Raw genomic sequence first — 26,660 nt, 5'->3', positions numbered from 1 at the left:
ATGGAAAAAAAGAGAAATTTTCAGTAATTTGATGAATGGGTAACATCAAAGAAAAGTTATTGATTCCCACCCTTTTTTGTTAAGGCTGACTTTATACCTAAGGAATTAGTCAGTTTACAGAGAGAAAGACAAAAGCAAGAAAAGAAACAAGAGGGAGTGTGGTAAGAAAGGAAGAAGAAGAAGGATTGTAAAATTTGAGGAATAGAATTTCAAGGGGACAAATGTGGAACATTCTAGGCTGAGTGGCAGAGAACAGAGAGGCACTAGGGTATGCAACTGCCAGCTGTTTCCATGAATTACAAAGAGTCTTGCACATAAATATGAAGGAAGAAATCAAAGAAATGGTAAATAGCCTTGAAAAGGGATGACAAGATTTAAAAAAAAAGAACTGAATAAAGTTAATGTAAGTTATAAATTTTGAGGTGGACAAGAAATAAATCATAGGAATCTATGCTTTTGTGTACAAATGAAATAAGTTACAAGTTCTGATAAAGTGAGGAAGGCAATGGTTTTCTCGAAGGTAACAGCGGTAAAATTTGGAAAACCTTCAGGGCAGGACAGGGAAATGAGCTGCATTGGGATGGAGTGTGGCGAGAGGGCCTATTCTCCCCACTGTAACAGCGGGTGCCCCTACCAGAGTGTGAGCTCCCTCAAAGTGAGAAGTCTGTCTTGTTCATTTCTGTGGCCCAATGCCTAAAAAACAGTCTATTTATTAGGTTCTGATTGTCAAGATTTAGGAAGGAGGGAGAGAGGGAGAGAGGGAGGAACGGAGGGAAGACAGGCCAAAGACAGTCACAAAAATATATATATATTTTTTTGCGCATCTTTATGTAGCTTGTTTTTTTTTATTTTGAAACAAATTCAAAGTTATAGGAACAGTTGCAAAAACAATACTAACCCCATACACAGAATTCCATCATACCCTGATCCCCTCCCCCGATAGCTCAAGCCACCAACCTTAACATGCTGTCACATTGCTATTTCTTTCCTTCCCTCCCTATCTATCATCCATCATCTATTGCTCTGTCTTCTGAACATATGACAGTTAGCTGCACACATTCTTGAACATACACTATAATTCACGTATACACTTCCCATGAACAAGAACATTCTTTTATGCAATCCCATTAAGCGCAGCTAAGAAGTACAAGAGGTTCAACAATGATACAAGGTTTACATTCTATATTTCCTTTACCTTATGTCTCAACTGTGTCCCTTTGAGCCACCTGTCCTCTATCCTCCAATCCCATCCAAGTTCATCCTTGGCATTCAATCATCTATTTAGACTGTTTTTTTTTTTTTTTTTAGTTGTGGGAACATATATGCAGCCTAAATCTTCTCATTCCACCCCCTCCCTAGCCTTCATTAGTGGGATTAATCACCTTTAGAATGTTGTAATGCTCTTTCCCACCATCCATTACTAGAAATTTCCCTTCAACTCAAACAGCAACTCCACCCTCATTTCTTAACTCCCCATTGCCCCTTCTCCCATTTCTCTTAATTCGAACTCTACATTTCATCTCTATGGTTATATTCTCTGATAGTTTCTTTGTGTTTGCTGTGGGGATTAAAATTAACCTCTTAAATCCATATCAATCTTGTTTTTCTTTGATACCACCTCCACTTCAACAGGACACATAAACTATGTTCCTATACTCCTCCATTCCCCTACCTCTATATAGTTGTCTAAAATTACATATTTTACATTGTGTTCAAAACCACTGATTTGTCATTAGGGTTTGTGTAATTTATATCATGTAGGAAGTAAATAGTGGAGTTACAGTTCAAAAATTATTGACTTCTATTTGTATTCCATTGTGGTTGGAGAATGTGCTTTGAGTATATTAAATTTTTTTTTTTTTTTAAGTTTCTTGAGGCTTGTTTTCTGTCCCAGCTTATGGTCCCTTCTGGAGAAAGATCCGCGATCACTAGAGAAAAATGAGTGTCCTTGTGCTTTGGGATGTAAGGTACTATATATTTCTGTTAAAATTCTCTACGTCTCTTTCTTCTTTCTGTTGTTTCTCTGTTGGTAGGGTTCCCTTTAGAATCTGAAGTAGGGCAGGTCTTTTATTGGCAAATTCTCTCAGCATTTGTTTGTCTGTGAAAAATTTAAGCTCTCCCTCGAATTTGAAGGAGAGTTTTGCTGGATAAAGTATTCTTGGTTGGAAATTTTTCCCTCTCAGTATTTTAAATATGTCATGCCACTGCCTTCTCGCCTCCATGGTGGCCACTGAGTAGTCACAACTTAGTCTTATGTTGTTTCCTTTGTATGTGGTGAATTGCTTTTCTCTTGCTGCTTTCAGAACTTGCTCCTTCTCTTCAGTGTTTGACAGTCTGATCAGAATATGTCTTGGAGTGGGTTTATTTGGATTTATTCTATTTGGAGTTTTCTAGGCATTTATGCTTTGTGTATTTATATTGTGTAGAAGGTTGGGGAAGTTTTCCCCAACAATTTCTTTGAATACTCTTTCTAGACCTTTACCCTTCTTTTCCCCTTCTGGGACACCAATGAGTCTTAAGTCTGGACGTTTTATTTTATCTATCATTTCCCTGAGATCCATTTCGATTTTTTCAATTTTTTTCTCCATTCTTTCCTTTGTTCTTTCGTTTTCTGTTCTGTGGACTTCTAGGACACTGAAATGTTGTTCAGCTTCCTCTAGTCTTGTATTGTGAATATCCAGAGTCTTTTTAATTTGGCCAACAGTTTCTTTTATTTCCATAAGATCTTCTATTTTTTGTTTACTCTTGCAATGTCTTCTTTATGCTCTTCTAGGGTCTTCTTTATGTAGCTTATATCCTGGGCCATGGTCTTCTTGATGTCCTTTAAATCCTTTGCCATGTTTTCATTCCTCCATTGTATTTCTTTGATTAATTCTGCCAGGAACTTTGTTTCTTCTGATAACTTGATTTGTGTGTTTGGAGTTGGATTCTCCATATCATCTGCTTTTATCATATGCACTGAGATTTTCTGTTGTTTTTGGCTCTTGGCATTTGCTCTGCTAGACAGGGTTCTTTTAATTTGTGAAAAAAAACCTATCTAATTTTTCAGAAACACTGTTTGATGATGTACACTTTCTCTAACTAACCAGCAGATGGTGTCTGTGAGTCACCTATACCTCTCAAGTCATTTCTCCACCTTGTCCCCGCGTTATATGGGGAAACAATTCTTGTGGGGTCCAGCCGGAGAACTCAGCCTGGGTGTGTTGCTGGAGCTGTCCGCCCTGAATGTGGGGCTCTTGTACGGGTGGTCAGGGAGGAAGGACAGCCTCAATATTCAAATCCCCCCAGTTCCCGGAGATTCAAGGCAAGAGTCCAAGCCTTCATTTCATTTCAGCCCCAGCCCCTCTCTCTCGCTGTCCCACAAACCACCGGACTTGGCGTAGTGTCCCTGGGATCTCCGAGAGGGTCCCCGCGCCCAGCCGCGATCCTCCAGGACCTCTGCTGAGGGAATGCCGTGCTACGTCATCAGCGCGCGCTGTCCCTCAAGGGAAGCCCCAGGCCGCTGGGCCGAGCCGGCTCGCTTTCAGCCTTATGCAAAAATGGCCAAACAGGGAGTCTCCACACCCCTCTCCTCACACAGTTCCTCCTTCCCAGCTCCGGGACAACTGGCAGGGCTCTGGGCTGTGGGCACAGCCCCAGGCAGGAGTTTATCCAGCCCTCCTGGGAGCGAGCTGCTATCCACGGATTCTTTCGGCTTCTGGCTCTCCGCACCGTTCCCCCAGCCCCAGGGATATCTGCAGCGGGCTATCTTCCAGGCCAGACACCAAGAGGCTGGCCCAGCCCCCTCTTGCTGTGTTTTACTGCGTGTTTCCCATGATCGCACCTGCAGCCGCTCCTGGGTTTTCCCTTTTTTTTAATTAAAAGAGCCCGTTGGTCTCCAAACGCCAAACCCTGGCTTGCCTGGATTGCCGCATGGCTGCGGGAGTTCCAGCCAGCTTACTCACTCGTTTCAGAATGCAGACTCCCAATTTCACCAAGTATACAGCCCCTGGGAACTAGCAGATCTCGTCCAGCTGGCACATCGCTGTAACCGGTATTCTGGGTCACTCTCTGGTCCTTATCTAGTGTTTTCCATGGAGGTGTTCCTTAGCCCTGTCTCACCTAGCCACCATCTTGGTTTTTCCATGATTGTTCTTGATCTAACACATGGAATCTTTTTATTGGAAAGCTACATCTTTGTAATATGATCATCCAAATCATTGAAATATGGATGACTCAGTGTCATTTTGCAAGAAATCCATTTGGCAGAATCATAGACTAACATTTTCAAGAGCAAATCCAAGTCATTTTCATTCAAGGTTTTGACAAGGGATGGTAGGTATGAGAATGACAAGCACATAAATTTTCTACGCAAACGCTTCTGTGATTTACTTAGCAAGCATCCTGAGCTAAGTAGCAGCTGAACGGGCTCCACTGCTGAGTTACACACATCAAAATTTAATTAGGTTCCTGACCTAATGTCCCCCTTGCTTCATCGATTAGGGAAGTCACGGCTGGAGCATGTCATTCTCAGGAGGACTGAGCAATTGTGATATCTGTTCAGTATATAATACATTGGCCGGAGTGTTCTTTCCAAATCACATTAGATTATCATGAGTGTTACAGCTATGCTAATCTTTTTCTAAGAAACAAAATTTAAAATTGCACATTGAAAAAGTGACTTCTAGAGTTACCATAGCAGCTTCATTATAATACAGAGAGATGAGCATTATCACAGCTATGCCTGATCTATCCCGTGTTGTCAGGAAATGAGAATTCCACATACAGTTCATTCTACAGTAGGATTCATAAAACTTGCCAGCTCCAGTGCCTAGACTTTTAGTTCTAAATGAAAAGCTTTCTATCATGCTCTGTTTACTTAAATGCATTCTTGATAACTCAGGGTCTCTTATCAATAGCTTATTGTATTTAAAAGTACACACAGTGCAGTTTGATTTGTTTATTCTCTTTTTTCACCTCAGTCTGCCAGCTGCTTGTGATGACCAGGGATACCAGGAATGATTCCAGAGCCTGAGAGAGTAGATCCCCCTGCCCTCCACCCCCAACACATTCACACCTCCCAGCAAGGATAGATTTATATACATGTGCCACCTACACAATCCTGGTCCCCTTGCTGGGTGCTTCATGTGCAATTTGTACTGACTTGCAATACATTTGGGTCCCAGGCTTTCTTTATAGAAGGTAAGCTTGGTATTTTGTCCTTGTTTTCCCACTCTCATAGTCTGAAATCATCCCCTCTTACATTTACCATGTTCTGATGGGATATTCCCCAAATCCCTAGACCGAGTTCCTTAAGAATGCCACAGAAAATAGAAGTCTATAGGGCTCTGGGCAAGGGGCTGGGACTCAATGTTCATTATGGAACTTAAGGACACTGTTTCCCCTAAACCTCCCTAAGTCTCAGTATTCTCATCTCTAAAATAGTGTTTTTAAGAGTAAATGAGATTATACATGTGTAATATGTAGTACAGTCTCTAACTCATAGGAAGAATTCAAGAAATGCGAACAACTATATGTCTGGCACTTGATAGAGGTGGAAAGTTTTATTGCAAAGGCTATTTTTGGCTCTTGAAGTTTTATTTTGGTTTACATATTAAGCTGCCAAATAATGACTATTTAGCTGTCTAGTAGTGTGGCCTCTTTCATGTTTGTTGGTACTGTTTGAAGTCTGCTAGCAAGAAATTAGTGTAGTCCATCAAATAAGTAAACTTGTAATGAAATTAGAGACCCCAGATGTCTAATAAAATGCACAGGGTACAGAGTGTGGGCATGCTTTAGTGAAAAGATTGTGTCCAGGCTTCAGAAAGAGCTGAGTTCAATTCTTGCCTCAATCACTAACACAGCTCTCTAACTTCTGATTTGCCTTTTACCATCTTAGAATTTCCATTCAATATCCTTATCTCGAAAGTGAAGACCTCCTTCCAGGATTAGAAAAAAATAAAATAAAATGGATTGTACATAGTAAGCACATAATAAATTAAAGTTATTATAATGTATTTGATTTCTAAATTTAATGAAATTTAAAATAAGAAGCTCACTTTTGTGCATTCAGATGCAGTTCACTCCCAGCAGAATACATGGCTCACCAGATAGAATGATGCATATGGTTATGGAATGGGGCTCTCCATGTTACTAAAGCTATGGATCATCAACCATATTTCAAGGCCGGAGAAGGACACTCCCCTCCACTGCTCCTGCTTACATACAGAGAAATAGTGAGTACATAGAATAGATCGGCATTTATCATCCACAGGCCAAAAGAATTGGGCCTTCCTCTACTTTCTCCTGCTTTTCTCACTCCCCTCAAATTTTGTTCACATTTTGCCTTCTCAACTGACCATCTAATTTCAAATTGTAAGCCTTTACCCATCCTCTACACTGCAACTCCATACCCATTTGTAACGCTGCTCTCCACAGTACTCATCAGTTTTAACCTACTTTTGCGTGTGTGTGTGTGTGTGTGTGTGTGTGTGTATGTCTGTATCCCCCACTTAGAACGTAAACTCCAAAAGGGTAGGGTGTTTTATTCACTGATGCATCCCAAGTACTTTTTGCAGTGTCCGGCACTGGTAATATTTATTGAACATATGAATGAAGTTTTAGTATTGCTTTACAGAGAGTCTATTTAGAGGAAAAAAAGAGAGCAACAGAAAACATAAATTATTATGATCTTGAAGATTAAATTTATGTTATTAAAGACTAAATTTCAATTCATAATAAATTGAATTGGAAATTTAAATATATTAAGCTAAAACAAAGTGAACCTGTTTTTATTCATTATTTCCAACTCACAGTTTTATTTCAACTTTAGTTGAATCACATTCTTGCCTTCATTTGGTCATTCTGCAGTAATGTTTCTACATGTAGGTCTTGATATAGTTATGAAGATTTGGGTGTGTATTTGACTTTTTTCAACCGGATTGTTTCCTCAAGGGCAAACTCTTCTATGCCTGCACTGCCCAGAGAATTAAATTGGAGTTCTGCAATCCTGAGGACTATAAAGACCTGTTGTGGTTGATGTTATTCAAACAGTGGCATACTTTTTTAAAAACATTTTTTATTGTGGTATCATATATACAACTCAAAATTGCCTATTTTAACCACTTTCGAGTGCACAATTCAGTGATATTAATGACGTTTACAACATTGTGATACCATCACCACCATCCATTGTGTAAGCCTTTTCATCACCCCAAATAGAAACTCTGCACCCATTAAGCAGTAATTCCTCAGTTCCCTACCCCCCCATGCCTGGTAACCTGTAATCTACTTTCTGTCTCTATGAACTTGTTCATTCTAGGTACTGCATCTAAATGAAATCATACAACATTTGCCCATTCGTGTCTGGTTTATTTCACTCTACACGTTGTCTTCAAGGTTTATCCATGTTGTACCATGTATCAGAACTTCATTCCTTTTTATAGCTGAATAAATATTCCATTGCATATGTATACCACATTTCTTTATCCGTTCATCAGTTGGACATTTGGGTTGCTTCCACCTTTGGTTATTCTGAATAATGTTGCTATTAACATTGGCACACAAATATCCATTTGAGCTCCTGCTCTTAATGGTGTATTTTAAGGGATGAAAACATTTTGTGTGTCCAGGCAGGTAGCTTTTCAACAGTGGCCTTGATCAGCATTTCTCAAACTTTAATGGGTATGCGAAACACCTGGGGATATTATTAAAATGCATAGCATGCATCGGTAGATCTGGGGTAGGACTCTAGATTCTGCATTTTTAATCGGTTCCCAGGTGATACTAATACTAGTAGTGCAAAATCACCCTTCGAGTAGCAAAGATCTAGACTAATTTTTTAATTATTTGCATTAACATTTTTCCTCCTGAGTGGAACTTTCAATTTGATTTCTTATGGGACAACAGGGAGAGACCTTATACACTTATTCTTTCATAGTTTAAAACCTAAGTCTGGTAACATTTTACTCACTAATATTAATCACGAGTCTCAAGTTCGCCTATAGCAGCATTTACTATAAAATAGGAGAGTGTGACTTTTTAGGAATGATCTAAGACAAGTGTAGACTTTATTCTCCAATGAGGTTCAAATTTAGCACTGTAAGAACCTCACTGAAAAAGTAGAGCAGGAAATGGCAAGTTTGTTTTGATAGAGACCAAGAATTTTAAGTGTGCACTGGCTTTACACTATCTGAAATTCTGTGCTATGAGAACAGACAAGTCAGGAAATTAGCCCGATGAAAAGATTCTACTGTCTGAAGATTTCAAAGGAGTTCTCTGCAATATCCAAAACTGTTCCTCTTTCAGAACTGAGGCGAGGGAAGTCCATCATTTGTAGCCGAATAAACTAAGACTTCATTCTCATGCAAATCAGTTACAAACCCTTAAATAAAAACATTCTTCCTCCTGAAGCAGCTGAAGTCTACATCTCTTATTCTAGTTCAGGCTTTGTTTCTCTAAAACATGGGCAGGGGAACTAATTAGATTAATTTTCCTTTGCTCCTTCAAAAAAAAAAAAAAATGAATTAGATGAAAGAACTGAAGAACTGGGATGTTTATGTGGAAGAAAGTGACTGGTGGTGGTAGTGCCCCAAGTGTATCACAGTTTCTTGTTTTGACTCAAGAAGTATAAAACAGGAACTCTTTGACCCAACCACCCTGTGGTGGGGTGTGGTGAGTTCACCACAGATTACTGCAAGGTCAAGTTTTGCTTGTCTGCTGACTAAGCATTCTCCCAGCTGTTAGCCACTGTCCTCACTTGCAGGTCTCTTTTATGACTCAATGCAATGTTTGGTCTGGGCAGAATTAACATTCTTACTTAATTCAACCTGATGCAATCTAACTGGAAACAGACAGGTTGTGTTCCCATCTTTTTTAAAACTTTCGGTAATATTGCTGTGACTTTTGCAGCTGGGGCCAAAATGCCATTTTCAGGGATCTATGCTAGATAAATATTCACCCAGTGAAAAAATTTTCTATACAAGAATGTTTATTTCCAAATTTTTTGTATTAGTGATAGAATAGAAAGGACTTAAATCTCCAATGATAAAAAGTAGCTTAAAATATTATCTCACATTCAAACTAAGGAATATGATACTGGCATTAAAAGTAATAAAGCTCACACAGGGAAAGATGTCTAAGTGATATTGTTATTTAAGAGTCATTTGTTCATCAGATAATTAATTAATTATGTTGAGCTAGGCACTATGTTTGGTGTTAGGGAAAAAGTGATCTAAGACAGACCCTCCCCTATTTTCATGATACTCAAAGTCTAAATGAGATCAATATGTATTTTTAACACGTAAATTAAAATATAATTGTTAGTTTGCATGTGGTACGTGTACATATGTGGCAAATCAAGAGGACAGACTTTAGGATCTTGGGCTTGGAAAGGAGGAGGTGGGAAGACATTTTCAATTTACCTTTAATTTTGTTTGAATATCATATTTAATTCTTAAATGAATATTTTAACCATTTATTTAAAACCAGAGGGGGAAAATGCTGCTCTTAAGTGTGATCTGGTTGTAGCAGTCTCCACAAAACAACAAAACAACTAGTAGATTTCAGTTAAAAAAAAAAAACCAACTATTCAGTTATTTTACTGATCTTATAAAGCTTAATTCAACAGTTCTTTTGCAGTGGGAATACATGAACCCCTACTTTTCCCTCTCTCTTAGGGTATGTTGCAGACATATCAGATAGTTTTCCAGTACACAGTGTTATCTGGTGTGCAAACAGTGACAGTAACCCTGGAAGAACTCTTGAATTAAATCGAGGAGGTATTATTCAGAATCCACCACCCACCACATGCCCTTCAAGATCTTTTCTGATATGTGTTCAATTGTCTCAGTTAATTTCTTAAGTCCCTAAAACTCAGGCCTCAATAACTGAGTATTATTAGTATCATACTTTACCAAAGTAAGAGCTTGTGGTGAAGTTTACAAAAATATTATACCTGCTTTGCAATCTTATCATTCTTTGATTCTTCTTCCATGAAAGCAAATCATATTTTTTCTGGTTGAGATGCATTGGGGGCCATGAAAAGAACAAGGAAATTGGGTAGAAGAGTCCATTAATGGTATTTGAACATTAGCTAAAATAATCATAAAAGTGCACATGAAAAAAGATGGATATGTTACCCCCTGAGATAAAGACCACTGATACTCATCCATTTCTGGTTCTCAGATCCTTCTGGGGACCCAGGGGTGACACCATTCCAATCATCTTGAAGTTTGGTGGGACAATGGACTAGTTCTGGCTAAAGGATTATGACTGAACTGATGTATGTTAATTCTAAGCCAAATATATGATGGATAAGGAAAAAAGCTTCCAACATACCTTTCCCCTTCCATGATAAAGTTGAAGGCTATAAGGTATAGCCAGAGGATTCAGCTACAAAGTGCAACTACAAGATGGAAACACATACATTAGCCTGGATCCCTGAGTGGCTTCATGGACATTAGAAACCCAGGATAGTAGCCTAGATCATAAGCATGAGGAAGAGATATGTGTATGTTCACAGCTGAGATTTCAGTTGTGTTTCTTCCTGATGCATAATCTAGCCTATTCTAATACTCCCATTCCCAAATTATGGTTTCTTTTAACTTAATTCAGTTCAAAATATGATTTTTACAAGGCTGATAGTATTAGGCACTGTGTTGGGTATCAAGAACAGAAAAATGAAAATTCTCTTAGCTGAAGGATCACCTGCATTAGGATTCTAGGAATGCTGTTAAAAAAAAAAATTCCTTGGGCCTTATTCAGTCTTATGAAGAGACTGTCTTGGCATGGGAACTTGATATACACTTCCTAGATAAGTCTTGGGAGCCTTCAGGTTTGGGATTGATCTAATAGGAAAGAAGGGCACATACATTACTTTTATTTACTCTTGTAGATACTCAGGTAGAGGGTATACTTACCTTAAGAGAACTGAGAACCCCACTGAAATTCAGCTTAACAGCCTGGGCTGAGGTGATGCCATCCAGCCATATGTCCTGGGAAAAACCATTTCAATAACTGTTTTAAGGAATCTTTGCTCCCCCAAATCAGCAGTGCTACTATACACTAGCAAAGTGCAATCTGAGAAGGAATTTTTTTTTTAATTCTATTTACAATAGCAGCTAAAAGAATCAAATATCTAGGAATAAATTTAACCAAGGATGTAAAGGACTTGTACACAGAAAGCTACAAAACATTACTAAAAGAAGACCTAAATAAATGGGAGGACATTCCATGTATATGGGTAGGAAGACTAAATATTGTTAAGATGCCAACCCTACCCAACATGATTTACAGATTCAACACAGTCTCAATCAAAATTCCAACAGCCTTCTTGAAGAAATGGAAAAGCCAAGCATCAAATTCATGTGGATGGGTAAGTAGTCCCAGATAGCCAAAGCTATTTTGAAGAAAAAGAATGAAGTTGGAGAACTCACACTTCCCAATCTTCACAATTATTACAAATCGACAGTAATTAAAACATTACAGTACTGGCACCAGAACAGGTGGATAGACTAATGTAATCAAACTGAGAGTTCAGAAATCAACCCTTACATTTATGGCCAACTGATTTTTGACAAGGAGGAAAAGACTACCCAATTGGGAAAGAACAGTTTCTTCAAAAAATGATGCTGGGAAAACTGGATCACCATTAGCAAAAAAAAGGAAGAAGAACCCCTACTTCACACCTAATACATGAATCAACCAAAAATGGATCAGATATAAGAGCCAGAAGTTCAAACTCCTAGAAGAAAACATAGGGAAAAGCTTTAGGGCCTTGTTGTAGGCCATGGTTTCTTAGATTTTACACCCAAAATACAAGCAACAAAAGAAAAAATAGATAAATGGGACCTCATCAAAATTAAAAATTTTTGTGCATGAAAGGATTTTATCAGGAAAGTAAAATGACAACCTATACAATGGGAGAAAATATTTGGATACCACATATCCAATAGTTTTAATAGTCAGAATACATAAAGAATTTCTTCTGCTTAACAACAAAAATATTAAACAAGTCAATTTAAAAAGGGGCAAGACATGAATAGTCATCTCTCCAAAGAAGATATTTATATGGCCAAAAAAGCACATGAAAAGATGTTCACCATCATTAGCTACAAAGAAATGCAGATCAAAACCACAATGAAATATCATTTTGCATCCACTAGAATGGCTATTTAAAAACACACAGAAAAGTACAAGTGTTGGAGAGGATGTGGAGAAATAGGAAAACTCATTTGTTGCTAGTGGGAATGTAAAATGCTGCAGCTGCTGTAGAAGAAGTTTGGCAGTTCCTCAGAAAGTTAAGTACAGAATTACCATATGACCTGGCAATCCCACCTCTAGGTATATGCCCAAAAGATTGAAAGCAGGGACTTGAACAGATATTTGCACAACGATGATCATAGTGGCATTGTTCACAATATGGAAGCAACCCAACTGTACATCATCTGATGCATAGATAAACAAAAGTGGTATATACATTCAAAGGAATATTATTCAGCTGTAAAAAGGAATGAAGTTCTGACACATGCAACAACATGGATGAACCTAGACGACACTATGTTGAGTGAAGTCAGGCAGGCACAAAAGGACAAATATTGTATGCTCTCACTGATAAGAAATAATTAGGATAAGCAAACTCATAGAGTCAGAATCTAGAATTTAGGTTAGCAGGGGCTGGATTAGAAATAGGGAATGGGGAGTAAATGCCTAAATTGTACAGAATTTCTATTTGGGTTGATTGTAAAGTTTTGGCAGTGGATTGTGCTGATGGTAATAAAACACTGTGAATGTAATTTGATAGCACTGAAATATACACCTGAATGTGGTTAAAATGGGAAATGTTAGGTTGTATATATAGTAATAGAATAAAAAGTTTTGAAAATCCATGAAACTGCTTTACACAAATTGTGAACCCCAAGTTAAACCATATACTATAGTTAATAGTACAATCATAAAAATGTGCTTTCATGAATTGTAACAAATGTATCACACCAATGCAAGGTGTTAATTATAGGGCAGTATATAAGAATATTGTGTTTTATTCATGATTGTTCTATAAACCCACAAATTCTCTAACAAAAAAATTAAATCAACTGTTCCTAAAGCAAAAGTCAGATCTCTACTACCAAAATGTAATTGATAAATTGAAATGATTCTTGTTGTAATGGACTTTTGTCTGAAATCAATGATTTTTAGGTCATTACAAATCTATAATCTTAATTTACAAATTTAAAAATTTTAATAAGTAACAGGATTGTGGTGCAGTGGTTGAGGTAATAAATAATTTTAAATGAACTTCTTGAATCTGGATTTGGATATGGAAACTAGAAGCCACATATTTTTAAATATCTGCGTATTAAAAGAAGTTGAAAAATAAAGAAGTCTTACTCTTCTAGCAAGAACATTTGAACTCTGACACATGCTATGGAGATGTCCTTATCCAAGTTGTTCTCAGTATTATTTTTATGAGCTTTCAACAAATTCATACTTTTGTTTCAATACTGATCCAAATAGAATGCACTTTGCAGATCAATAAATAATTATCATATATAGAATATATTTGTACCATTCCAGTCACTTAGCTGCCTGCAGTCTGTCAACTGCATTTGGACAGAATTTAGAATTTGAAAGAACATAATTGCAAATAGCTTGTCATGACCCATAAAGTGTTTTATGAAATGGGAAAGCTCTCTTTTTACCATCCTGATAACAGGAGAAGCCGGAATTATCTGGAAAGTAAACAAAAAAATCTAGCTCAACAGCTTTCATTTCCAGACCCACTGTATATTGATTTTCTGTCAAGAAGATGTACAGCTCTTGGAACATTCTGTCTGTATATTTACTTATTTATATATTTATTTACTCATTCATTCATTTTGTGATGGGGTAGCTTGACTGCTGAATAAAATAAGCCACTGGAGTAGTAGAATATATCCAAGCCTTTAAAATGTGAACCCAGTATGGGGGGAAAACACTCTTGTAGGACTGAGGGATAAAAATCATTATGAAGAAAGATTAATTCTGCTGGAGGTGGATATGCAAAACTACAGCTTGCAAAAAAAAAAAATGAAGATTTTGGAATTAGGTAGGATTCCACAGTTGTTGAGACATGCTATAGATACTGTCCAATGGAAATATACCAAGAATTCATATACCGCTACCCAAATTTCATCTGATCTCTTCCCATCATACCAGTTTTCTCCAGATTAAAGAGAAAGAGGGAGGTGGTCACAGCTCTCGCTTCCTAAGGGCACTTATGAAAGCATAGCAACAGCAAGATAATAATTTATTTCAGAACCTCTAGGCATTGGAGATCGGTGGTGCACGTTAATGTTGTAAACGCTCTTAGAGATCCTGCGGGGATGACACGTGTCCTAAATTTATTCGACTATTTTTATATTGCCTATTATCTTCCCACAAAACACAGAGAATTCACGGAAAACCAGGCCTGGTAACCTCTCCAGCCTCCTCATCTCATCACTCTGCCCTTTATAATATAGGTCATAGGAACACATCACTCAATCTCCATGGTTTTTCTACATCCTATTCTTTTTGATCTGGCTTATCTGGCTTAGATATATTTTTATTTCTACCTCCCTCCACTGCCATTCTAACTTTAATGAGCTAAATCTTCCCTGTGATTGAGGTAATGGATGGCCTAGGTATCCTTTACCTGGCAAATTTTTCCCAACACCCCAATTACATGTGCACCCAGTATGCTCCATACACTCTTGTAGGACTGAATTATGTGCTGTTATGCACTGTTTTACCACTGAATCCAGCACTTCTGTCATAGCGCCCATTGCCCTTCATTATAATTGGATCTTTAATGGTTTTATTTCCCTGTTGGATGGTAAGATCCACAGATCTGCATGCTTTGGTGTCTTATTCAATATTTTATCCCCAGTACTTAGTACAATTCTTGGCACATCAGAAATACTAACTAGTTATTTACCAAATTGAAATGAATATACTCAACCATTAGTGTAGGCAAATGTACTTGGGGCTTTAGGACTAAGAAAGCATAAAGTTAATTATTGTGCCTTTGACCTGAGAGAGTTATGTGAGGGCATAAAAAATTTTGTTTTATTTGCTTTTACTTTTTTAATATTCATCAGTTTCTAGCTTGAGTTCACAGGCTAAAGCCAGAGGTTTCCAGGTTTGGGATTTGTAATGCCATGTTCTTCTTGGTGTGATTCCATGACATGCTCCTCTCTCCTTAAAAGTGCCACATGAGATTATTTCATAATTATATTTAAATAAATTTGCATTCATATGTTTATTCCTGACACCTGAGAATTTCACTACAACCCAAATTACTCAGGTATCCACTGGATTGTTTCCAAGAGACCAATAGACAGGCTGGTCCCTGATTCTTACTCTGGTTCTAATACTGGGAAAGTAAGTTTGTTATACCCTAGGTGACTCTCTAAAGACCCAGGAAGAGATTAAGCACTTCCTTCACAAGAAGCAAGAACCATCATCGTTCTGCATAAAACATACAGTGTTACCTCGGTACTTGTCGTTAATGGTTCTGGAAGGTGCGATGAGTACCAAAAAAGATGAGTACTACACAAATCTTTCCCATAAGGGATAATGTAAATAAATTTAATGCATTCCCAAACCAAAGACATTGACATTTTTTAAGGCAACATGTAAAAAGATATGATTGTATATCATTAATTTACATAAGAAATAAAGCTAAAAATTAATAAATACGTAGATTAAATAAAATAAAAACTTCACTTTACCTGCACTGAGAAGAGTCCATGGCCTAACAGGATGGCAGGAGGAGAGCGGTGGGGAGGAGAGGTTTCATGGAGTGTTGCTTGGAAGGAGAGCCCCCTCCAATAGAACACTGGGCACTTACACTTCAGGGGTTCTTTCTCTTTTCTGCCTTTATTCACCTTGCACCACAGGCTCTGACACACTCTTTGTCACTTTCACTAAAAACTTACACAATGAAGACTGCTTCTGTTTTCTTTTCAGAATTCCTTGAAAATGTGAAATTGTTTGGTCATTCAGTAAATTTTCATTTCTGCTTGTCGGAGCTTTGTCCAGAAGGTACTTCTCCACAGTTTTGAACTTCTGCCCATTTGCACACATTTCTTTTATCAAGGAGCTGGGGACAACCTCCTTATATCCTCACCTGAAGAAATCTCCTCAGCTACCTCTTGTTGCTGCTTCTTCTGCAGTTCCTGCAGCTCCTCAGTGCTGAGCTCATGATGCTCCTCCACTAACTCCTCAACATCAGCCTTTTCTAACACTTTTTTATTCTTAATGATGGTGAAGACCAATGTTCTAGTCCTACCATAGTCCCTGGCAAGATCAGTAATGTGTATACCACTCTCATATTTGCCTATTATTTCCTTTTTGTGCTCAATGGTGGTGTGAAGTAATTTTCTTTTCTGCTCAGCACTATCACTGTTCATTTTTTTAGGGCCCATGATGAGAAAAAATGCACAAAAATATACAAAATGACCACAGAAGCTAAGATAAGACCACAAGGAGATGTGCACAGGGCCAGAGCTACCGTGTGACTAACCATGACCCTTTGTTTTGGCTGGAAAGAGTAGTGAGTCATGGGGCAACCAACACTTGCGCATCGAGTACCAAACAAATGACGAGTACCAGGACAAAATTTTCAAGTCAAAATGTGTCAAGTAGCAAATTCCACAAGTTGCAAAGCAGTCGAGTACCAAGGCACCACTGCAATTAGATTGACTGATGTTTCTTAACTGTGTTAACAGCACTGCTGTGAAGTGGGACCATGACAGATATACTGATCAGTCTTGTGGAATGGTTTGGTAATCCTGGCAACCTTGAACAGACTGTCAGGGTACTTCAGTTTCTCTGGACACTGTTTAATACTAACCTTGTAGTTAAATTTAGTTATTTTTTCACACTAATATTTTTGAGTATGGTGTTAGGTGCTGATTATATAGAGTAAAGACATTATATCTTTGAAGTATGGTTATAAAAGTTGTGCAAGAAGAAAACTACAGTGACTATCAGTGAAATTGCATGGGTGAGATGAGAGTTTACACTGGAGCTGTAGAGTTCTTATATTTTGCTGTAAAACAACACTTTTCCTTTAGGAAGAAGCAAAGCAGTGCTGTGTTTGGGAGTTAGCAGAAAATTTACACCATTGGAACTATCTCTTTAATAGTTTACAGTGTTTATAGCCACCAGTTTGCCTCTGCCTAGTGAGAGGAATTTTCTAAAACTTTTCTTATAGGGTTTATAGATAAAGATGGGGACTCCTAGTCTAGTCTTGTGATTGGGTGTGCAAATCAAATTGACTTAACAGAAAAATAAACAAGCAAACAGAAACCCCTACAACAAACCAAGAATTTAGAAAAATTGTATAGTAAGATTTAGAAATGAAGAAACTAAATTGAAAAGAAAACCAATTAAATTGCTCAGAGTGGTTATCTATGAATAGTGAAATTATTGGTCATTTCTTCTTGCTGCTTTTATGAATTTAAAATTTTGCACAATGACAACAAGGACTCACATATTTCAAATAAAGTTATTTTATTTGTTTCCAATTACAACAGTAAAACATGCATTATTTTTGTAACTGGAGAAAATAAAATATAATAGTTTTATTAATTACTGTAATTTTTTTAGACTAAACATAAAGTGTATTCCACTCTATGCAATCTTTCCTTTTAGACTCAGCACAAATTTCAGCACAAATGTCCTTGAGAGCATCTTATTACAGATAGTCCATGCCCTCCCACCCTACTCCATTAAACAAAAACAAACTCTGTTTGGACCCTGTTATATCACAGAAATCTCCCTTCCTCAAACATCCTTTTTAGCATCTCAGCAGCCTTGTCCATAAAACTATCTTCCCTATCTTTGAACTAATCTCCTGGCACATGTAAACACACTCAAAAACACATCATTTTCACCCATAATAATAAGGTCCACTGCTGTTGGTGGTGGTGTATGTATATGCACATACGATATAATCCCTCTCTATGAAACAACCCATTCCATTCCTTTAGACTAAATAATAATGGAAAATGATTTACATGGTGAATTCCCAATATTCATATTTTATTTATTACTGTAATTAACTTCATGCATATCAGAAAGATGGAGTGCCATTTATATACTCTGTGGATAGATTTCTGTTTCTTCCCTTTACCTTCCAGCTAAATGAAGTTTACTGAAAAATAAGAGGAAGGCTGGGTGAAATGTGGAATCCCTGTACTATCTTTGCAACTCTTCTGTAAGTCTAAAATTATTCTAAAATAAAGTGTTTTTCAAAAGAGAAGGAGAGCAGAAGGGGAAGATATGAGAAAGGAAAGTGGGACGGAAGAGGAGGAGAAAAAGCAAAGTGTGTGGTTTTAGAGACTAAAAGACAAGGGCACTTGCACGTATAAATCGTATAATCATTATGTCTGCATTTGTATGTGTCTGATGGTCTCTGGCAATCAGTTTTTCGTGCTGAGGTATAGTGTTAATTAGGGCTTATGCCCCTCCAAGTCAATTAAATTTGGTTTATTAATGCATAATTCAATATTGTTATGTATAGCAGAATACTTAAAAGGATTTCAAAATTTTATCTTCTGATGTGGCCTAGAATATTGTAAGGAAACACCCACTGTCAAGTGAGTGAAAATGAATAATTATGGAATCCCTAAAACCCCACAGTTGAGCAGAAAAGACAGTTGCTATTATTAAGCCTCCAAGTTGAAAGTATGGATTCTATCATTACAAAAACAAAGACAGTGCTATGATGATTATGGAAACACTATAGCTTCCATTTTTGCTAGTGTTTTTGGTAGAATATTTAAAGCCATGAAAGGTTAAAACATAGAGCTCAATTTCTGTATCTTGTTACTCACTTAGATAAAAGCATTTTTCTACCAATTGTAGTCATAACAGAGCTTGCAAACCCTGCAACATCATGATAAGAGAGTGCAGATTTGGGCAAGAAATTAAATGATAATAAACATAGTGTAGACTCAGTGGGGGTGATATTGTTTAATGTCACTGGTGATTGAAACTACCTTCTAGATGACTGAAGCTTTGTTGGCCTCGTCTGTTTATATTAATTTCTTCTTTTCAAAGGCCATTATCTTAAATTGCATGTTATATAACTTGTGCTGCCTCCCTCCAGCCTACAGCACCACTTCTAAAGCAACTTCATGATGCATATTGTGCAAAAAAAATCTTTCCTAGACTCAGCATCCAAGGAGATTACAATCTTGAGACTATAATGGGAAAGAATTAAACTTGGTACAATTTCCTTTTGTCAAGTGAATTGAATTCCCTTCTGCTCTTTTCTATACCCCTTTCAATGCTTTGTGCAAAAATGATCTATGAAAGTGTTAGCACTGCTTAAGCAAGCCTGGTCAGTTTCTAACCCTGCCAAGATCTTACAATTTGATTGGCTCTGGATCCCCCGCCATCCTCTGAGAAAACAAAGCAAGAAGACTAGGACAAGCCCACTCAACAAATGACAGAACACCAAAAAGGTCACTGTCCTTTAGCTCAGGCAGGTTTAACAAGGATATTCAATGATTTTCATGTTGATCTTGCACACACACACAAAAAAAAAATTGAAAGGGAAGAAGAAATGTCGCAAGATAAATCCAATCTCATGACAGCAACTGTATCCCTCTGCAAGACGGAAAATGAAATAGTACAAAGGTCCTTTCTCCCCAACCAGCACCACGTGTTTAGATTCCAATCACAAGCTCTTCCTTAGATGTCATAGTTTCCAGGGGTTCATTAGCTACCTGTCTTACCTCTGACGATTGAGTCATTCAAATGTCCATGACACTTACAGACTTTGATATTGCCTTGAATTGACCAACACCAACAGAGAAAACAAAAACACCCTCTTAAGAAGGAGAATAAGAGAATCATTTGCCTCAGAACGTGATTTTGTTTTGCTCTCTAAAGTGCGTTTAATGCCAGGTAGAACGGCAGTTTGCAATGCAGTCTTCCATACGCTGGCTGCATGCAAATTCCACTCATTTGGTTGAACTTTAAAAGTAAATTACTTTTGCTACTTATTTTTAAATCTATTTCAAGAAATTCCACGACCAGCATTCTATAACTAATTTTCCCAAATCGAGCCCATAAAATTCTCCATATTAAGGTATATGTAAATAAAGAACTATAAGCATTACCTTAGGTGAAACCTAAAGCATTTCATATTTTATTACATAAACCTAAGTGACCTGGTCTCTCACATCTCTTTTTTATTTTGGAACAATTCATTTGCAGGTATGGTGGTTTGGAACTGTCTGTACCCCAGTAAAACATATTCTTGAATTTAATCCATTCCTGTGGGTGTGAACCCATTGTAAGTGGGACCTTTGGATGAAGTTACTTCAGTTAAAGTTTGGTCCACCTCAGTCAGGATGGGTTTTAATCCTATTACTGGAGTTCTTTGTAAGCTGAATGAAATTGAGAAAGGAAAAAAGTCACAGGAAGTAAGATGCTGAAATTCAACAGAAGCTGAAAAAGAACTAAGAGGCCACAGTTTGGGTCTGGACTTCTTTCTCCAACTCAAACAGGGTCTATTAGACTTTAGTCCTATCACCGATCACCAGAAATAGTGGTTTTGACTGTATTTCTAAATCTTTCTGAGAAATCAAGAAACCCCTTTTCAGATCCACTTGACCAATTTTACACTTATATGCTTGACATGAAATCCTAAATAGGTACAGGTTATAGGAGCATATGGTACCCTAACCAGCATGGTCACAAACTGGCCTAAAGGGTATTCCATTCATACCTTGTCCCTCTTCCCTCAGAATTTTCTCTAAAAATAAAAATTGATGAGACTGAAGAGCCAACTAATATTTACTGAGCACTTGTCTCATGTCAGTTTCTGTGTAAGCACTTTACAGGTTGTGCTGGTTGGATCTATTATGTACCCCAGAAAAGCCTATGTTCTTTTAATCCAATCTTGTCGGAGCAGACCTATTATGGGTGGGATTTTGGGTTAAGTTGTTTCCATGGAGATGTGACCCCACCCATTCAATGTGGGTCTTAATCCCCTTGCTGGAGTCCTCTATTAAAGGATAAAAGGCAGAGACATTTTGAAGATAGCTCAGAGATGCTTAGACAGAAATGCCCAGAAAAAGCAAGCAGATTGCCAAGAGATGCTTAGAAAGAAAATACCCTGGGAGAAATAAAGAAGGGCCCAGAGAGAAGCTAAGACAAGCCTAGAGACATTTTGGAAAAAGCCATGGAAACTGGAAGCTAAACCCAGGAGAGGACCAGCAGACTCCGACCATGTGCCTTCCCATGTGACAGAGGAACCCCAGTTGCTATTGGCCTTTCTTCAAAGAAGGTATTGTCCTGTTCTTTCCATGGCCTTAGAACTGTACATTCGTGAACTAATAAACCTCCATTGTAAAAGCCAATCCATTTCTGGTCTTATTGCACTCTGGCAGCTTTAGCACACCAAAACACAGGAGAACTAATACAGCTCTTTGTCACTAATGAGAGAAATAATATTTTATCTCACCCTCTTACAGGAAACTGAAGCTTGAAGAGAATGCATAATTTGCCCAAAGCTAGTAAGTAGCCATTTAGGTCCAGATTCCATGTTAGTTACTAATTTTACTGCCTCTCTACACCACTCCTATACTTTATATAGCTATCTTATTAGCTCACTAATAAGAGTAGTTTTCCAGGACCTTCTAAAATTTTAGTTGATTTTGCCTAAACTTTCATTTACAAAGCTGTGTTATCGAAGGAGTGCTGAAGCAGCATGACTGGGGCAGTTGGATCATTTAAATTTATTCCAGGCACCCAAGTATCCCATGTGCTGCCACAAGTAAAGAAGTAAACAGATAGTTATAAATATAGACAGATATTGATACACATATAGATGTTAGATCACTCTCTGAGCCAAAGATGGGAAAGAGTGTATTTACAATCATAACTAGTCAGAGAATGGAAAACAATCTTAATTTAAATGCATATATCTCAACCTTACAGTTAAAACCACTATTATTATTTATTTTCTCTAGTTATAATGCAGACAACTGCTTGGACAGCTGGAACAGGTACCCTTTTATGAATCTTCTGATTATATAATCCAGGAGACTTGTTTTTCCCCATGTGAGGACTGCTGTGCTGTGACACTCTTGACATCAGAACTAACTGAAGATGGATCAGAACAATAGGGGGAAACTCTAAACACAAATCAATGCTTTAGTTTAATAATCATCATCTTTTAGAAATTGCCATAACTTGTAATGGTACAAGACTTGAATACTCTTCCAAAGTCTTGCAATGGGTTTATTGAAAGAGAAATTACTCAAGCAGGGAGATCCTACACTGAAATAACAGTCTCAAATGGTTAGTAAGTTACATTGGCCTATAAAGGCATTTAGGGTATTTCCAAAGGGGAAATTACAATAATTGGTTAACATGTAAGTTCCTTATTACAAAAGAGGGTCTTACAAAGCAGATAGCAAACATAGATTGATTATTATAACACACTTGTATATTTCTGATAGGTCATCTCTTCTGGACTTAACTGAGCTTATTTTTAATTGTTGCTTAAACTGCATCTTTGCAAGATACATTCTGTTTGGTTTTTTTTTCCAGAAAGCCCCCCACTTTTATTTTTTACTGTCTAGAAAGCCCTTGTCAATCTTCAGAAAAGGAGGTCTCTCCTTCCAATGCCAATGTCGACAGCCAATTTATTTTAATTAACAGTCCCCCTTTTTGGTCATTTTACTATTATTTCATTGGGAGTTTGACCACAGCACTCTGGTCACCACCTCTGATCTCTCTCTCTTAGTCATTATTCACAGTGATCTCAATATCAGGCCGTTGCAGGAGACTCAAATTTGCTTTTATTCCTTTTTCAGTTTTCACACTGGTTTTCCTTTCATGATTGTAGTGGGGTATGTTGGGTGGCTGTTTAATTACATTTAGGATTCTTGGAGTGGGGTTACTTGCTCATTTGAGCGGATTATGGTTACAGCCTTCTTTTCAGGCCAAGGAATTTATTATTAATTTTAAGTTTAATTTTAGTCTCAGTCCACCAGAGACAGTCCCATTTCTAATTTGTTTTCTTTTTAACTAGCTATTTTAAGAGCAATCATTTGTATCATGGGTAACAAGGAATTTGAAAAATATTTGAATTACTAGAATGTATATTCCAATAATTATTACTAAAAAATTACTATTAAAAGCACGAATCCAAAGCATGTTATTCATCCCCAAATTCTATTCAACCAGGAACTGCAATCAGGGAATAAATCTGTCCATTGAAATGTTTGTGCCTGACCAATATCATGGAATACTCTAATTTGATCTTTAAAAATTTTTAATTGTTTCCTATAGTGCCAGATTATTAACATAAAAGCAATATTGTTTTATGTAAGGGTGTAAGTGCCCCTTGCTGGACAGTCAGAATATCTAGGGCTCATCTATTCTGTAAAATCATGGATACTAGACAATTTACTTCATCTTGGAGGATCTGAAGAGTTTTTAGGGTAGCCTTAAAGCTCTGTTCCATAAACTTAGATACATGTATAATTTTTTGCTCCATATCACATGTTCCCAAGGAAGGTATGATGATGTGCATGAAAGAATAAAACTCAGTATTATGGCATGGTAAAGGGTTGGGAGTGTTAGTCTTTTTTGGTTGGACTGAGACTTCTTGTACAAAGGAGCCTGACCAAACTATTTGGCTAGCATTTAGGGTAAACAATTTAGACATGGTTGGAGCAAAGTGTCTGTTTTAGTTTGCTAAGCTGCTCAAAGCAGATACTATAAAATTAGTTGGCTTTTAACAATGGGAATTCATTAGCTTACAGTTCAAAGCTTGCAGTTTTGAGGCTGAGAAAAATGTCCAAATCAAGGCATCATCAAGGAGATGCTTTCTTCCTGAAGACTGGGTGCCAGCAATCCCAGACTCCTCTGCCACATAGCAAGGCACATGGCAGCATCTGCTGGTCTCTCCCTTCTCTTCCAGGCTTCATTGCTTTCAGCTTCTTGCTTCCCTGGCTCTCTCTCTCTCTCTTTATCTATCTATCTATCTATCTATCTATCTATCTACATCTCTATCTCTCTATCTCTCTGTCTCTCTCTATATATATATTTACCCCATGTATAATAGACTCCAGTAAGAAGATTAAGATCCACCCTGAGTGAGGTGAGTCACACTTTAACTTCAGTAGCCTCACCAAAAGATCCTACTTACAATGGGTTCAACCCACAAGAATGGATTAACTTAAGAACATACTTTTCATGGGGTGCATACGCTTCAAACCACCACAATGTCCAATTCTGTATCTTTCCAACCAATTATGGGGAAATACTTTATATATTCTTTTTTTTTTTTCAGGGAAATAAATATTGCATTGGGTAACTCTACATGTAAAGTAGAACTACCTTGAATGATAGACTTTACAAGACCAACAAATTGGGATTTAGTTAAATTAGAAGAATTTTCTGATAAGAAGCCATAAAAAACCAGAGGCAGATTTGGTCACGGCATGGGTAGAATTTCCTCTACAAGTTTGTCTGGAGTGTTGATCACTTCAAAGAACATCAAACTTATTAGTATCATATAGGGGAATAACAGACATAATCAAGTGGCCAAATGAATTGTAAGTAAATTATGACTATTTCAAAGCTCTATGTGTGAAGGTAGAATAAATGATAACTAATGTAGTAGTATTTACTTTAAGGACAGTGTCATTATAATCAGGGAGACTTTTAAAATATTTATGATGAAATAAGGTTGATCACATAAGTCAAAGAGAATTTCTCCTAAGTGGTGTTTTCCATTGGGGTACTCTATACAAATAGGAAAATCTGCAGTGGCAAAGGAAACTTTCATTAGCATAGGAAAGAATGTAGTCAGTGCATGTGTTGGCATCAGTAGCTGTTTGTATTGTATGTGCCTTTTTTGGTGCTAAACAGTTCTAAATGCAGTTGTAGGAACTGATTTTATATAAATTTCTGGCCTTTTCTCAGATAGCAATTTTGTGCAAAGTCAGCAATCAGTTAGATGGGCTATATAAGAGATATACAAATAATGTATTTCTGGGTCTAAAGGGTAGTCTAAATTTAAAATATTTGGGATGAATAAAGCTAACATTATTATAACTAAAGATTTCATTTGACACTAGAGAAGGTTGGCAAACAGTCAATAATAAAAGAAAATCAAAAGGTAGTATATCAGTCAGGGTTCTCTAGGGAAACAGAGTCAACAGGAGATATCTGTAAATATGAGATTTTATAAAAGTGTCTCATGCAACAATGGGGACGCATGAGTTCAAATTCTGTGGGCAGGATGCATGAGTCCAAACTCCATAAGGCAGGCAGTGAGCTGGCAACTCCGATGAAGGTCTTCAATGAACTCCCCAGGACAGGCTGGCTAGCTGAAGAATAAATTTTTCTCTCCTCCTTTAAAAGCCTTCAAGTGATTGGATTAAATCCAGATGATTGAACTGTCTCATTGTGGAAGACACATCCTTCATTGATGTAATCAGCCACAGATGCAGTCAATTGACTAATGATTTCATAAACCAGCCTTCTGGTTTATTAACCAGCCATAAATGTCCTTGCAGTAGTGGTTAGGCCAGTGCTTACTTGACCAGACACCTGGACACCATCACCTGGCCAAGGTGACACATGAACCTAACCATCACAGGAGGTAACAATACTACAAGGTATGAAGAAAGTTTAGGTCTAGGGTTTCTTGTTCCATGATCTTGGATAAAGCTGTTCACCTCTGAAGTTAACTGCTTCTGGGACCAGTTGGTCCTGATCCTTAGTCAGTTTCAATTTATAGTTATTTATGGGGATGGATGTTCAATTTTAGTCCTTTGAAGAGACCCACTTAAACTGGGAGATATGAACTAAAGGATTAATTGTCTTTAATTCAATAGCAATATATACATTGCTGATCAGTTCTTTTCAGAACTGTTTAAAATATGTCCTTTAAATATGAATTTTCAAAGAGAAATTAAGAAGACATTATCTCAGATTTGACTTTGGGAAAGCAAAACGGTAATAGTTCTCAGAGGTTTGAACACTTGGTTAAACGAGGTCATGGGCCACTGTGAAACAACACTTAGTCCTCTATTTACTAAAGTATCAATAAAAATTGGAGAAGTTGTTATGAGAAGTAGCATGGTTGTTTAAAGGTCAATAAACTATTTTGACAAAGCACAGAATGTCAGCCTTTTATACTGATCACTCAGAAAGAAAAAAAATTAAATTCATTTATAACCTCTTACCAAGAGCAGACCAATAATCCAAGGACATTTTGTTATTGTAATGACAAGAAACCCAAATCAGTGTACTATTTGATATGAAAGCTCTTAAAAATATTAGAAATAAACCTATCAAATCCTACCCAACTTTAACCATATGAAATGAAATTTATTTTCTGCTTTTCATATCCATTCAGGTTTTGTCCCATATTTTCTTCTTTTTCATTTTCACTAAAACAACCATCCTTTTACTTTCAGGAAAAACTACTCTCTTTTTTTATATGCCTTGCATACTTAAGTTACCAAGGAGTCTAAAAACTGTCTTTAAGCTAACATCCTAAAAAGCAGTTATTGTTAAAATAAACTTTGTCAAAATAATGACTCAACTTGGTTGATGTAAACTTTGCAGATTTTGTCATCTCAAACATTTAATAAATGTTACGTTAGCTTATTTCA

The 26,660-nt window shown here is 37.2% G+C and overlaps 1 pseudogene; it reads left to right on the top strand.

Moving 5' to 3' along the window:
* The first annotated feature begins 505 nt into the window (after positions 1-505).
* Positions 506-26,660, top strand: part of LOC119542604 — a 33,321-nt pseudogene continuing 7,166 nt past the window's right edge.

This window comes from Choloepus didactylus, chromosome 8, assembly GCF_015220235.1.
Source record: "Choloepus didactylus isolate mChoDid1 chromosome 8, mChoDid1.pri, whole genome shotgun sequence".
NCBI lineage: Eukaryota > Metazoa > Chordata > Mammalia > Pilosa > Megalonychidae > Choloepus > Choloepus didactylus.
The sequence above is the reverse complement of the archived record's forward strand: the minus strand, read 5'-3'. Positions and strand labels throughout refer to the sequence as shown.